We start from the raw sequence: 14092 nt of genomic DNA on the forward strand, positions 1-14092 counted from the left end.
GGGTGCTGAGGGCAGCTTGGCACTGGCCTCCAGGTGCCCTTTGGTATGAACAGCCTGGACATCATCGAACAGAGGCAGGAGACAGGCTCCTGGGCAGAAAGGAAAAGTTCCCCAGTGAAGCCTCACCTTGAAGCTAGGGAGGGCCTGTAGCTGGGGACTAGGCTGCTGGTCGCACAAACCAGAATGGGAATTTGTGATGCTTTTTCTGGGGCTGCACATGGTTTCCCATGGACCAATCAACATGTGCTTCCTCCCCTCTGAGGCCCATAAAATCCCTGGACTCAGCCAGACTTGAGAAGATGATGGGAAAACCAGCTGCAGAGAGGAGCTACCCTCTCTGCTGAGAGCTGAAGAGACAACATGATGACCAGCTGCAGAGAGGAGCTACCCTCCCTCCTGAGAGCTGAACACTCATTGGGACACCCTGGCTACAGAGAGGAGCTACCTATTTCAGGTCTCCTCTAAGCTGTTCTGTCACTCAATAAAGCTTCTCTTCATCTTGCTCACCCTTCAATTGTCTGCATACCTCATTCTTCCTGGATGCAGGACAAGAACTTGGGACCTGCCAAATGACAGGGCTAAAAGAGCTATAACACAAACAGGGCTGAAACATGCCCCTTGTTCACCACGTTGTGCATGAGAAGAAGGAGAGAAGAGAGGAGGAGAGAAGAGCTACAGCCCTTCAGGGAGCCTAGACCTAGGAGCTCCCCAAAAAGGGCTGTGACACCCTCTTTAGGGCTCTGTGGTTCCTGTCATCTCCAAGCTTCTGGGCACCACAACATACCCCAGCATCAACTGTGGAAGCTACTTATGGTACGCCTGGTCCAGCTACAGCCTTGCAGGGAGCCACTGCCCATGCCAGCACCTGGAGCTGCTCACCCTGCTGCAGCCAGAGTGCCTGGCTGTGCACAGTGGTTGGAGCCCATGCTCACTCACATACTCCTTGCTACACTACGCCTGGCTCACCCTTGGCAGGTGTGGGATCCAGGCTGGTAGCGTGAGCCGAGAGCAGCCTGCCAGTGTGAGTGGGCAGAATGAGCCCAGCAGGACAGAGCAAAACTTGGGCAAAGGTGCCACTGGCCACAGAGGTTTCCAGCTGGCAAAGTGACACCCCAAGGATCCTGTAACATGTTGGGGGCTCATCCAGGATCTGTGGAAGGGTGAATAAAAGTGGATCTTTTCTTTCTTTTTCTTTTTTTTTTTGAGATGGAGTCTCACTCTGTTACCCAAGCTGGAGTGCAGTGGTGTGATCTTGGCTCACTGCAGCCTCCACCTTCCAGGTTCAAGTGATTCTCCTGCCTCAGCCTCCCAAGTAGCTGGAATTACAGGCATGTGCCGTAACACCCAGCTAATTTTTGTATTTTTAGTAGAGATGGGGTTTCACCATGTTGGCCAGGTTAGTCTCAAACTTCAGACCTCAAGTGATTTGCCTGCCTTGACTTCCCAAAGTGCTGGGATTACAGGCATGAGCTGCTGTGCCTGGCTGGATCTGCTCTTTCTGTCCTTTTTTCAGACTCCACAATAGCCAAAATGAAAGAAAAAATACCAGGCCTCTTCAGCCAATTAAAAGCAACTAGCACAGCTGCCAGACTTAAGAAATGGAGGACAGGCTTGCTGGGGAGGACACTGTCAATCCCCCATCACCTTCGGGTGTTGGGAATATTGGCTTTGTTCCAATCTAGTTTCCCTTCATGGAGGTCTAGCCATTGCATGGGATCAGAAGGAGGTCCTGGGGCACCTGAGGGTATCTCACCAAGGCCACATCTTGGTGTTATCCAAAGGCTCCTCGACTAACTCCAGGCCCCAACTGCCCATAAGGGTGTCAGCCCTAGGACCTTCAGTCTTTCCTATTGTTCTTTTCTTTTCTTTTCTCTTCTCTTTTCTTCTTTCTTTCTTTCTTTCTGTCTCTCTCTCTCTCTCTTTCATGGCTCTCATGGTTCGTATCTCTTCTTTACATACATTGTTAAATGTTAAGGATGTTGTTGCAAACCACAGATATTACTGGGTAGAATGAGCATTTGGCTTAATCATCAAAAGTATAAACTGGAAGGTTAAGAGTAGCACAGATGAAGTAAAGTGTGCGTTGGTATCCATAAGTAAATTCATGGCAAAAATGTCCCTGTCATTTCCTTGGTTGCCAATGTAGTGCCAAGCACCATGAGACACAGAAAAAACATCTCATATTCCTTTGCACAAAGCTGTGGCCAAATTATGTTCTGCAGGGCAGAGAAGCTTGACCTCAGGAAGGAGGCACAGCGCAGGTGAGCATGACTAATTCCTGCCAACTAGGCCCTCCTGCTTCATGGATGGAAGTCATGCTCACATCCATGGCATAGAGAAGGTATAGGGAACCCGAAGGTTACCAACAGCAGGAGGATAGGGTGGCACATAGGTAAGGGCGAATATCCCTACCCATTAGGCCTCCCTGCTACATGGGTGAAGATCACACTTGCACCCATGGGCAGCACTTGCGAAGTTTCTGCAACTTGGGGATATAAGATCAGAAGAAAGGGATGCCTTTTTTTCTCTTCTTTATGTACCCTGGGTATTCACTGGAAAGATAAAGAAACAAAGGGACACGTTTTTCCCCTTTCCAGATGGGTAACCAATCATTTTCCGCCTGCACTCCTCACGAGTGCATCCTAAATCACTGGAATTCCTTTGAGCCTCAGACTCTGGAGAAGGAAAAAAAGAGCTGTTTCTTTTTTTCCTCCTTTGTCCTCTCTTCACTGATGGGTAATTGCATCACTATGCCCCAGGACACTCCCCTCAGATGCATCCCCCAAACTGGGAAGAGTTTAATTTCCCCCAAACCTTAAACTGCTTGGCAATCTCTTGAGGAGGGCCAACTTTTCTATGCCTGTTTCCCTTCACAGGACTTCAGGGTCAAAGGGCTTCTTCCTATTCATTGGGAGTTAAAATGTCCTCTTTCTTTTTAAGCAATGTAAGTTGCTTTTTGTATTGTAGTTGGCAAACAAACATATAAAGGTAAAGTGACAGGTCTATGTTGGTTTCCCCAATTTTATTTATTTTTCAAGAGAGAGTTTTGCTCTTGTTGCCCAGGCTGGAGTGCAATGGCGTGACCTCAGCTCACTGCCACCTCCACCTCTCGGGTTCAAGCGATTCTCCTGTCTCAGCCTCTGGAGTAGCTGGGATTACAAGCGCTGCCACCATGCCCAGATAATTTTTTTGTATTTTTAGTAGCGATGGGGTTTCACCACGTTGGCCAGGCTGGTCTCAAACTCCTGACCTCAGGTAATCCACCTGCCTCGGCCTCCCAAGATGCTGGGATTACAGGCATGAGCCACCACTCTCAGCCCCTCAATTTTAAAGAAAGTGGCTGCTCTGTGAACATGTAACTGCTCAACAGGTTCACCTTGCCCACTGCCTAGATAGAGCTGATTTATCAAGACAGGGTAACTGCAATGGAGAAAGAGTAATTCACACAGAGCCAGCTGTGGGTGAAACCAGAGTTTTATTATTATTCAGATCAGTCTTCCCAAACATATGGGGATCACAGTCTTAAAAGATAATTTGGTGGGTAGGAGCTTGGGAAGTGGAGTGCGCTGATTGGTCGGGTTGGAGATGGATTGAATAGGGGATTGAAGTGAGGTTTTCTTGCTGTCTTCTGTTCCTGGGTAGGATGGCAGAACTGGTTGAGTCAGATTACCAGTCTGAGTGGTGTCAGTTGATCCATCCAGTGCAGGGTCTGCAAAATCTCAAGCGCTGATCTAGGTTTTAGTGATATTATCCACAATAGTGATATTATCCACAGGAGCAATTTGAGGAGGTTCAGACTCTTGGGGGCAGAGGCTGCATGACCCCTAAACCACAACTTCTCATCTTGTAGCTAATTTGTTAGTTCTGCAAGGCAGGTCCCAGGCAAAAAGGGGGTCTTTTCGGGAAAGGTCTATTATCAATTTTGTTTCCGAGTCAAACCATAAACTAAATTCCTTCCCAAAGTTTTGTCTATGCCCAGGAATGAACCAGGACAGCTTAAAGGTTAGAAGCAAGATGGAGTCAGTTAGGTCTGATCTCTTTCACTGTCATAATTTCCTTAGTTATAATTTTTGTAAAGGGTGTTTCAAACCCCCCTCCTTTCCCTCGATCTTGGCCCTATGAGGCCCACTTTCTTGATGTTATATGTCCCTGGAGAAACCACAAGTGACACCCAGCCAGCCTTACTGAGAGCTGGCAAGTTCCAGGCACTGGGGGTGGGTGCCCAGGAGACAATGGCTGGAAGGGAAGGCTCTGGCAGAGTTGCGGCCCCTTCCACCTCCAGCTCTCTGTCCCTGCAGGGGAAGACACAGCTCAGGCTGACAGCAGCTGAGAGGGCAGCTTTGAAACCCAGCAGGGAGATAAAAGAAGACAGAGAAACGAAAGTCTCCCTGATAACTCGCCAGGAAGCCAACACAAAACAAAACATAGATAAGAAGCAGACTGCCTCTCTCAAGGCCAAACTGTTTTAAAAGAGAGTCCTGCTGTGGACATTGGGCTTAAAGACTGCGCAGCTGATAAAGTGATCCCTTTGATGGGGAGCTAAAGAGATAGATGAGGCTCCACCAGCATGGTTTGGGGACCTCCAAAGAAACTGTGCTCCTGGCTGGACAGCAGCTAGGCAGCTGGATACCTCCAGCCCTCTGAGTTTTGGCTTCATTCCCTAGGGTCAAGGCGAGGTCTTCCTATTTCAGGTTCCCCAGTTAGCCTAAAGTTGTTTTAGTTTTGAAGTTTATTTTTTTATTATTATTTTTTTTTGGAGACAGTCTCGCTCTGTTACCCAGGCTGAAGTGCAGTGATATGATCTCAGCTCACTGCAACCTCTGCCTCCCAGATTCAAGCAATTCTCCTGAATCAGCCTCCCAAGTAGCTAGGACTACAGGCATGCACCACCACACCTGGCTAATATTTTTGTATTTTTAGTAGAGATGGGATTTTGCTGTGTTGTCCAGGCTGGTCTTGAACTACTGAGCTCAGGCAATCCACCTGCCTCGGCCTCCCAAAGTGCTAGGATTACAGGCGTGAGCCACCGTGCCCAGATATCGTTTTTGTGTGTGTGTGGTGGGGGGCTGTGGGTGGTGATGTTGATTTTAAACAAAGCCAAGGAGATGATGTTTCTGCAAAATGCTCAATCAAGTGTCTTTGAACTAAGGAGGGCCTTTGAGGCCATGTGGTATAATGGAGAGCTCCTGGCCTTGGCTTCAGACATACATCCCAGGACCCTGGGCAAGGGACTGGCTTTTCTATCAGCCTTGGTGCTCTCACTGGGGCAATGAAGATGATAAGCCCAATGGAACAGGACTGGGTGAGGATCAAGCGATGACGGATAGTGCTGGGTGCAGTGGCTCATGTCTATAGTCCCAGCTACTTGGGAGGCTGAGGTGGGAGGATCACCTGAGGTCAGGAGTTTGGGGCTGCCATGAGCTGTGATTGCGTCTGTGAATAGTCACTGCACTCCAGCGTGGGCAACAGAAGGAGATCCTATCTCTCAAGCAAACAAACAAGAGATGAAAGATATGAAGTGCTCAGCTAGTACTGCCCTTAGCTGTGGCATGGGGCCCCTGTCTAAGCCATATGCTTTCGAGATCCTCACTGTGGTCCTCTTCTGCTCCTCAGACCATTGGGACTAAGGCTTGAACCCATGTGGAGCCCATGACCTTCTTCTAGACCCCAAGCCCACTTTCCAGAGCTGAGCTGGCCTCCAACACACGTTGCTTCCCAGGGGCAGCAGGATATGGACTTCTAGGCCCAAAGGATGGCCAATGGGGGCTGTTTGTGCAAAGGGATATGGGGAGGGTATGGAGAGTTTGTACAGGCATTCTGCAGCTCCCACACATGCGAACCCGAGGCTGCTCCTGGCGCAGGATGGAGCCTGTGATCAAATACATTCCAGTTACAGTTATGTAACAAAACACCCCAAGGCTTAGTGGCATGAAACAGCAACGATCATTATATTATTATGCCTCAGGGACTGAGGCACGCCAGGGATGCCTTGCCTAAGCCTCTTTCCCTGTGGCCTCCTTCCAGGAGGGGAAACCGGGGGTGGGAGAGAGGGCAGATTGGAGCCATGTGGCCAGATGGTTCAGCAGGAGGCATTTTCGGTTTCCGTGGGGACGCCAGGAACGCCAGCCCGGAAGGAGGGAAAGGTGCCTTCAGCATAACAAGACCCTCCACAGGGAAGGGGGCAAGGTCATGAGAATGGAGGAAAGCAAGGGCCTCAAGCTAGAGGACACACCCCCCTCTGGGACCTTTGGAAGAAAGAAGTCCTCCCAGAGGGAAGGAGAGTTTGCCCTCAGGTCCTTAAAAGGAGAAAAGGCAAAGCAGCCTGGCTGGTAGAGAAGCCACTGGCTGGGAGGAAGAACGCATCATTGTCTCCAACCTCAGGCCAGACGCATCCCACCAGGGGAATCCCAGACGCCCAGGAGGCCTCCCAGGGGCTGGACTGGGCTTTAGTTTCTGAAGGGATTGATAGCCAGTCCTGGCAAGGGGAGTTGCAGAGACAGCAACTCAGGAAGGTTAGAGAGAGGGCTGGGCAGCGGCGGGCAGTGGGGAGAAGAAGTGGGTCAAGGAAGGAGGGCGTCTCCGCATAGGCACCCCAAGAAGGTCCTGGCTGAGAGAGAGAGCCTCCTTCTCCGAGAGGAGTTAGTTCTCCAAAGGCATAGCCTAATCCGCCATATCCATCCAAGTGCGCAGTTTGCTTCTGTTCTCAGGCTCTGGGCAGCTTTGGGACGGAAAGGGTTCCTTTCAGTGGGCTGTGCTGCCTGGAGACAGCCAGGACCAGGTCTGGGAAGGTCTGGTAGGTGGCAAGGTAAGTGAAGAGAGGCCATTTTGCTCGGCGAGCTGAATAGCAAAGGCCTGCACGGAGTTGCCAGATTTACCAAACGACAATACAGGACTCCATTAAATTTGAATTTCAGATAAACATTAAATTTTTTTTAGGATGAGGAGGTTCCATGCAATATTTCGGATATACTTATACTAAAAGAGTATTTGTTATCTTAAATCTAATTTTAACTAAGCTTTCTATATTTTATCTAGCAGCCCTAGGCCTGCCCCACTAGGTTCCCCAGTCGCTCCTCACGAGGACCATCCCCAGACACCCTTGCCCTAAAGCATAGAGAGAGCCAGGACCTTGGCAACAGAAGGAAGTGGTCTTTTTTGGTGCATTCCAGAATTCCTGGCAGGTCTCCCCTCTCCCCAGCACCTGCCTCCATTCCTTCCCCACATTTTTAGGTCTGACACCAGAGATCCTAGGGCAGAGTAAGCCCTGGGAGGATGCTAGGTGAGTTGCAGTGCGTCCCACCTTACTTGTGTATCTGCAGCCCTTCACTAATCACAGTCGCAATGACCTTTTCTTGGAGGAGTCAGAGAGATTGATTGTGGGGCTTGGGCTTAAAGAATGCTTGGGAGAAAATGGAGATGGACGCAGGGACAGAAACACATGCAAATACGTTCTGGGAATCCCAGTAACTTCTGTGGCTTGACCTGTGTTTGGATAAAGAGCAAGGACATGCCGGTGGCAAAGAGGCAAAGGCCAGTCACTTAAGGCTTTGGATCTTAGGCCAAGGCATCTGTACTTTACACTCAGCAGTGGACAGCCATGGAAGAGGTGCTTTAAAATTGTTTATTTGGGTGCGGTGGCTCACACCTGTAATCTCAACACTTTGGGAGGCCGGGTGGGAGGATTACTTGAGCCCAGGAGTTTCAGACCAGCCTGGGCAACATGGTGAAACCCCACCTCTACAAAAAATACAAAAATTAGCTGGGCATGGTGGCATGTGCCAGTAGCCCCAGCTACTCAGAAGGCTGAGGCAGGAGGATCAATTGAGCCCGGGAGGTCGAGGCTGCAGTGAGTTATGATTATGCCAGTGCACTCCAGTCTGGGTAACAGAGCAAGATCCTGTCTGAAGAAATTATTTATTTGTTGGTTAAAGTAAATAAACGAGTAATACAATACAGAACAGCAGTGTTGTCAAAGTATGGCCTATGGACCCTGGAGGTCCCCAAGATACTTAGAGATCTTCAAGGTCAGAACTATGTTTATAGTAATACTCAGACATTCTATGCCCTTTTCATTCAAATGATGTGTTATCATTTGACTGACTGAAAGCAATGGCGAGTGAACCTGTCATTTGCTTCAACACAAGGCAGTACTGCCTGACAGGATCAAAATACGCCACTCCAAAATAAGCCACTTTGGCAGAAGGACTATTTTGAGTGGAATGCAACTGGGAATCAACAGTTGCAGGGTGAGTTCTCTGCTTTCCTCTTAGCTGCAAAAAACAGGGCATAAATTTCCCTTTGTGAATACCAAGATGATTTTGCATAAACAGACCTTACTAAAATAACCTCTATCGTCCATTCATTCCCCCATATATTTCCTAGCCACTTCCCCACAGTTTGTCACCCTTGATGCCCAAACCCTCTTTCCTTTGTTAAAATGTTGTGTTAAGTCCCCATGTCTAATGACTTCTTTGAATTTCAGTTCTTTTCTGTGAACTCTCATGCATGTAAATATTCATAAAAGTTGTGTGCCTTTTCTCCTGTTATTCTGTCCTTTGTCAGTTTAATTCACAGACCTCTAATCAATGAACCTGAGTGCAGACAAAATGTTTTTCCTCCCTGACACTGCAGCCTTGACATCCTGGGCTCAAGCGATCCTCCCACCTCAGCCTCCAATCAACTGGAACTACAGGCACGTACCACCACATCTGGCTAATTTTTTATTTTTTGTAGAGATGGTGTCTTAGTACGTTGCCCAGGCTAGCACTGTATTCTTCATTGCCATGTACTTGCAACTTAAAAACATTTCATTTATGAATGACCTTGATGGAACAGTAAAAAATGCTTTTATTAACTCTCAATCTGTGAGTAGTATATATCTTTCTATGCTTCATATTTTGTGTGATGAAAGGAGTATGTAGAAAGCACTTCTGCTGCTTACCAAAGGATGATGGGCTTCTCTAAGGACAAGCGCTTGTGTGATTGTCTGAGTTGTCAGCCAAACTAGCTGCTTTTTTCATAGAACACCATTTTTACTTCAAAGACTGACAAACTCTGGTTATTCTGACTGGTATTTAGCAGACATTTCTCAACAATAAATAAAGTGAAACTGTCACTCCATAAAAGCAACTGACAGCATTTGTTGCCAATGATAAAATTTGAGCTTTCAAGCGAAAGTTAGAATTTTGGAAAATGTGTATCCACCATTGTGAGCTTAACAAGCTTCCAAGTACTTGAACATCTTTTTTTCTTTCTTTTTTTTTTTTTTTTTTTGTGAGATGGAGTCTTGCTCTGTCACCCAGGCTGGAGTGGAATGGCATAATCTCAGCTCACTGCAACCTCTGCCTCCCAGGTTCAAGCAATTCTCCTGCCTCAGCCTCCCGAGTAACTGGGATTACAGGCACATGCCACCACACCCAGCTAATTTTTGTATTTTTAGTAGAGATGGGGTTTCACCACGTTGGCCAGGCTGGTCTCGAACTCCTGACCTCAGGTGATGTACCCACCTCGGCCTCCCAAACTGCAGGGATTACAGGCATGAGTCACTGTGCCCAGCCTTACTTAAACAATTTTCTTATGAGATTAGTAGTGATATTAACACACATGATTTTTCAATATTGTCTAACGAAATTTGTCAAAAATTGGATGATCTGCATAACTCTATCAGTACTTTCCAAATGACAAATGCATGATGTTACAAAACTACACTCACATAAAAGATTCACTTAAGGTACAAGACAGGGACGAGTATAGTGGCTCATGCCTGTAATCCCAACACTTCGGCAGGTAGAGGTGGGAGGATCACTAGAGGCGAAGAGTTGGAGACCAGCCTGGGCAACATAGCAAGACCCCGTCTTTATTTTAAAACATAAAAAATTAGCCAGGTGTGGTGGCACACACCTATAGTTCCAGCTACTAAGGAGGCTGAGGCAGGAGGATTGCCTGAGCTCAGGGGTCTGAGGTTGCAATGAGCTATAATCAAGCCACTGTACTCTAGTCTGGGTGACAGAGTGAGACCCTGACTTAAAAAAAAAGTGGGGGACAAGGCAGAGCAATGGCTTTTGTTTCGTTTTGTTGTTTGAGACAGAGTCTTGCTCTGTCACCCAGGTTGACGTTCAGTGGCGAAATCTCGGTTCACCGCAACCTCCGCCTCCCGGGTTCAAGCGATTCTTGTGCCTCAGCTTCCCAAGTAGCTAGGATTACAGATGTGCATCATCAAACCCAGCTACTTTTTGTATTTTTAGTAGAGACGGGGTTTTGTCATGTTGGCCTGTCTAGTTTCAAACTCCTGGCCTCATGTAATACGTCTGCCTCAGCCTCCCAAGGTGCTGGGATTACAGGCATGAGCCACAGCACCCAGCCAGAAAAATGAGTTTTAATGTAACAGTATGAATATGTCATTGCTATGGTTTCAGATTCTACATTGCTTTGAGAAACTGCTGCTTGTCCAGTTTCAATGTGCTATCAAAGAATACCCACAAAAGGCTATTTAAAAAGTCTCTTTTTTCTAACTACATATGTTACTGACATGAATTTTTTTCATATACTCCAACCAAAACAATGTATTCTGATAGATTGAATGCAGAAACAGATATGAGAATGAAGATTTTTCAATTAAGTCAGATATTAAAGAGATTTGCAAAAATGTAAAACAAAGTCACTTTTCTCACTAAATGTTTTTGTTTTGGAAATAATAGTTACTTTTTATAAAATTGTTATTTATATTAACATATAATTGCTTTATTGTTGTTATTTCTTTTCTTTTTTTTTTTTTGTTTTTGAGACAGGGTCTCACTCTGTTGCCCAGGCTGGGGTGCAGTGGCACAATCTTGGCTCACTGCAACCTCCACATCCTGGGCTTAAGTGATTCTCCAGCCTCAGCCTCCTGTGTAGCTGGGACTACCGGCACACACTGCCACCACATCCCACTAATTTTTGTATGTGTATATATATATATATAATTTTTTTTTTGAGATGGAGTCTTGCTCTGTTGCCCAGGCTGGAGTACAGTGGTGCCATATCGGCTCACTGCAAGCTCCGCCTCCCGGGTTCACACAATTCTCCTGCCTCAGCCTCCCGAGTAGCTGGGACTACAAGCGCATGCCACCACACCCAGCTAATTTTGTGTATTTTTAGTAGAGATGGGGGGTTTCACCGTGTTAGTCAGGATGGTCTCGATCTTATGACCTCGTGATCCACCCACCTTGGCCTCCCAAAGTGTTGGGTTTACAGGTGTGAGCCACCACGCCTGGCCTAATTTTCGTATATTTTGTAGAGAAGGGGTTTCACTATGTTGGCCAGGCTGGTCTCGAACTTCTGAGTTCAAGTGATCAGCCTGCCTCTGCCTCCCAAAGTGTTGGGATTACAGGCATGAGCCACCTCGCCTGGCCTATTGCTATTATTTCTAAATGAATTAATATGTAAATATTTTTAAAATTTCTTAGCTTTAATTTCTGATAACCCTCATTAATGAAAATGTTTTTGGGGACACTAAGTAATTTTTAAAGTGTAGAGGAGTCCTGAACTTTGAGGGGTTCTTCAAACGCAGAACTTTGAGAACCACTGCAAAACAGAGTGAATTAACATCCCATCCCACTACAGAATCTCAGCCTGCTGAGACAACTACTGTGGTCAGTGTACTATGTACCCTTCCCTATATTCTATGCCTTTATACCCAAAAGGTATCCACAATTTATTTATTTTTATTTATTTATTTTTTTGAGACAGGGTTTCACACTTTTTGCCCAGGCTGGAGTGCAATGGCATGATCTCGGCTCACTGCAACCTCTGCCTCCTGGGTTCAAGCGATTCTCCTGCCTCAGCCTCCCAAGTAGCTGGGATTACGGGCATGTGCCACCACACCCCGCTAATTTTATGTATTTAGTAGAGACAGGGTTTCACCATGTTAGTCAGGCTGGTCTCGAACTCCTCACCTCAGGTGATCCACCTGCCTCAGCCTCAAAATGCTGGGATTACGGCGTGCACCACCGTGCCCGGCCAGGTATTCACAATTCTGTACCTGGCTCTTTTCCGTAGGAAAAGAATAGACCATGGAACCCAGCCCATATCAGTACACATACAACTGCTCCAATAGTTTTCCTGGCTGGATTGTGTGCCTATTATATGAACGTAATGTAATCTATTCAACCATCCTGCTGCTGCTGGACATTTAGGCTGGTTCTCATTTTTTAACAAGTTCAGGCCCAGCGCGGTGGCTCACACCTGTAATCCCAGCACTTTGGGAGGCTGAGGCAGGTGGATCACGAGGTCAGGAGATCGAGACCATCCTGGCTAACAGGGTGAAACCCCATCTCTACTAAAAATACAAAAAATTAGCCAGGCGTGGTGGTGGGCACCTGTAGTCCCAGCTACTCGGGAGGTTGAGGCAGGAGAATGGCATGTACCCAGAGGTGGAGCTTGCAGTGAGCCGAGATCACGCCACTGCACTCCAGCCTGGGCAACAGAGTGAGACTCTGTCTCAAAAAAAAAAAAAAAAAAAAAACCAGTTCAAACAATGATGTAATGAACATCCTTGGAAAAGTTTTAAGCAGGTAGGTGATAGGATCAGATTTGCTTGTTTAAAATGTCACTCTGAATATGTAAGCTGCTGAAATCTGAACAAGATCTATGGATGGTATCAATATCAATTTCCTGGCTGTGGATATTGTACTATTGTGCAAGATGTTGCCACTGAGGAAACGAGAAGAAAACCAGGTGAAGAGTACATGGAATCTGTCTGTATTATTTCTTACAATGCATGTGAATCTATAATTATCTCACAATAAAAAGTTCAATTAAAAAATTGAGGCCCGGCATTGTGGCTCACGCCTGTAATCCCAGCACTTTGGGAGGCTGAGGCAGGTGGATCACCTGAGGTCAGGAGTTCGAGACCAGGCTGGCCAACATGGTAGAAACCCCTGTCTCTACTAAAAATACAAAAAATTAGCCAGTTGTGGTGGTGGGCGCCTGTAATTCCAGCTCCTCAGGAGGCTGAGACAGGAGAATCACTTGAACCCAGGAGGCAGAGGTTGCAGTAAGCTGAGATTGCATCATTGCACTTCAGCCTGGGAGACAAGCGCGAAACTCTGTCTAAAAAAAAAAAATTTTGACACGTATTAGGATAATTAGCATCAAAATAACAGAAAATAACAAGTGTTGGCAAGAATGTATGAAAACTGGAACCCTTCTGCACTGCTGGTGGGAATGTAAAATGGGGCAGCTACTATGGGAAACAATATGGCAGTTCCTAAAACACTAAAAATAGAACTATCCTATGACCCAACCATCTCACTTCTGGGTTTACAGCCAAAATAATTGAAAACAGGATCTCAAGGAGATATTTCCACACTATGCTTACACTATGCTATTTATAATAGCCAAGAGGTCAAAAGCAACCCAAGTGTCCATTGACAAATGGATAAAGAAAATGAGGTATATACATACAATAGAATATTATTGAGTCTTAAAAAGGAAGGAAATTCTGACACATGCTACAACACGGTTGAACCTTGAGAACATCTTACTAAGTGAAATAAGCCAGTCCCCAAAAGACAGATACTATGTGATTCTACTTACACGAGGTGTCTATAGTAGTCAAATTCATAGAAACAGAAAGTAGAATAGTGGTTGTCAGGGGCTGGGGAGAGGGAAATACAGAGGTGTTAGTTTCATGGGTATAGTTTCACTTTTGCAAGCTAAAAAAATTCCGGAGAGCTCTTCCATAACAATGCGAATATAACTAACACTACTTAACTCTATACTTAGAAATGGTTAAGATGGTAAATTTTGGCCAGGCACAGTGGCTCACGTCTGTAATCCCAGCAGTTTGGGAGGCCAAGCCAGGTGGATCACTTGAGGTCAGGAGTTCAAGACTAGCCTGGCCAACATGGTGAAACCCTGTCTCCACTAAAAATACAAAAATTAGCCAGGTGTGGTGGTACACAGCTGTAGTCCCAGCTGCTCAGGAGGCTGATGCAGGAGAATCGCTTGAACCCAGGAGGCGGAGCTTGCAGTGAGCCGAGTTCACACCACTGTACTCCAGCCTGGGCAACAGAGTGAGACTCTGTCCAAAAAAAACACAAAAAACAAAAAA

At 46.5% G+C, this 14092-nt stretch overlaps 1 pseudogene; it reads right to left on the reverse strand.

The window, feature by feature from the left end:
• Positions 1 to 3457: 3457 nt before the first annotated feature.
• LOC129482241 (stromal cell-derived factor 2-like) overlaps positions 3458 to 14092 on the reverse strand; it is a 30731-nt pseudogene continuing 20096 nt past the window's right edge.

This window comes from Symphalangus syndactylus, chromosome 5 (genome assembly GCF_028878055.3).
Source record: "Symphalangus syndactylus isolate Jambi chromosome 5, NHGRI_mSymSyn1-v2.1_pri, whole genome shotgun sequence".
In the NCBI taxonomy this organism is placed as follows: domain Eukaryota; kingdom Metazoa; phylum Chordata; class Mammalia; order Primates; family Hylobatidae; genus Symphalangus; species Symphalangus syndactylus.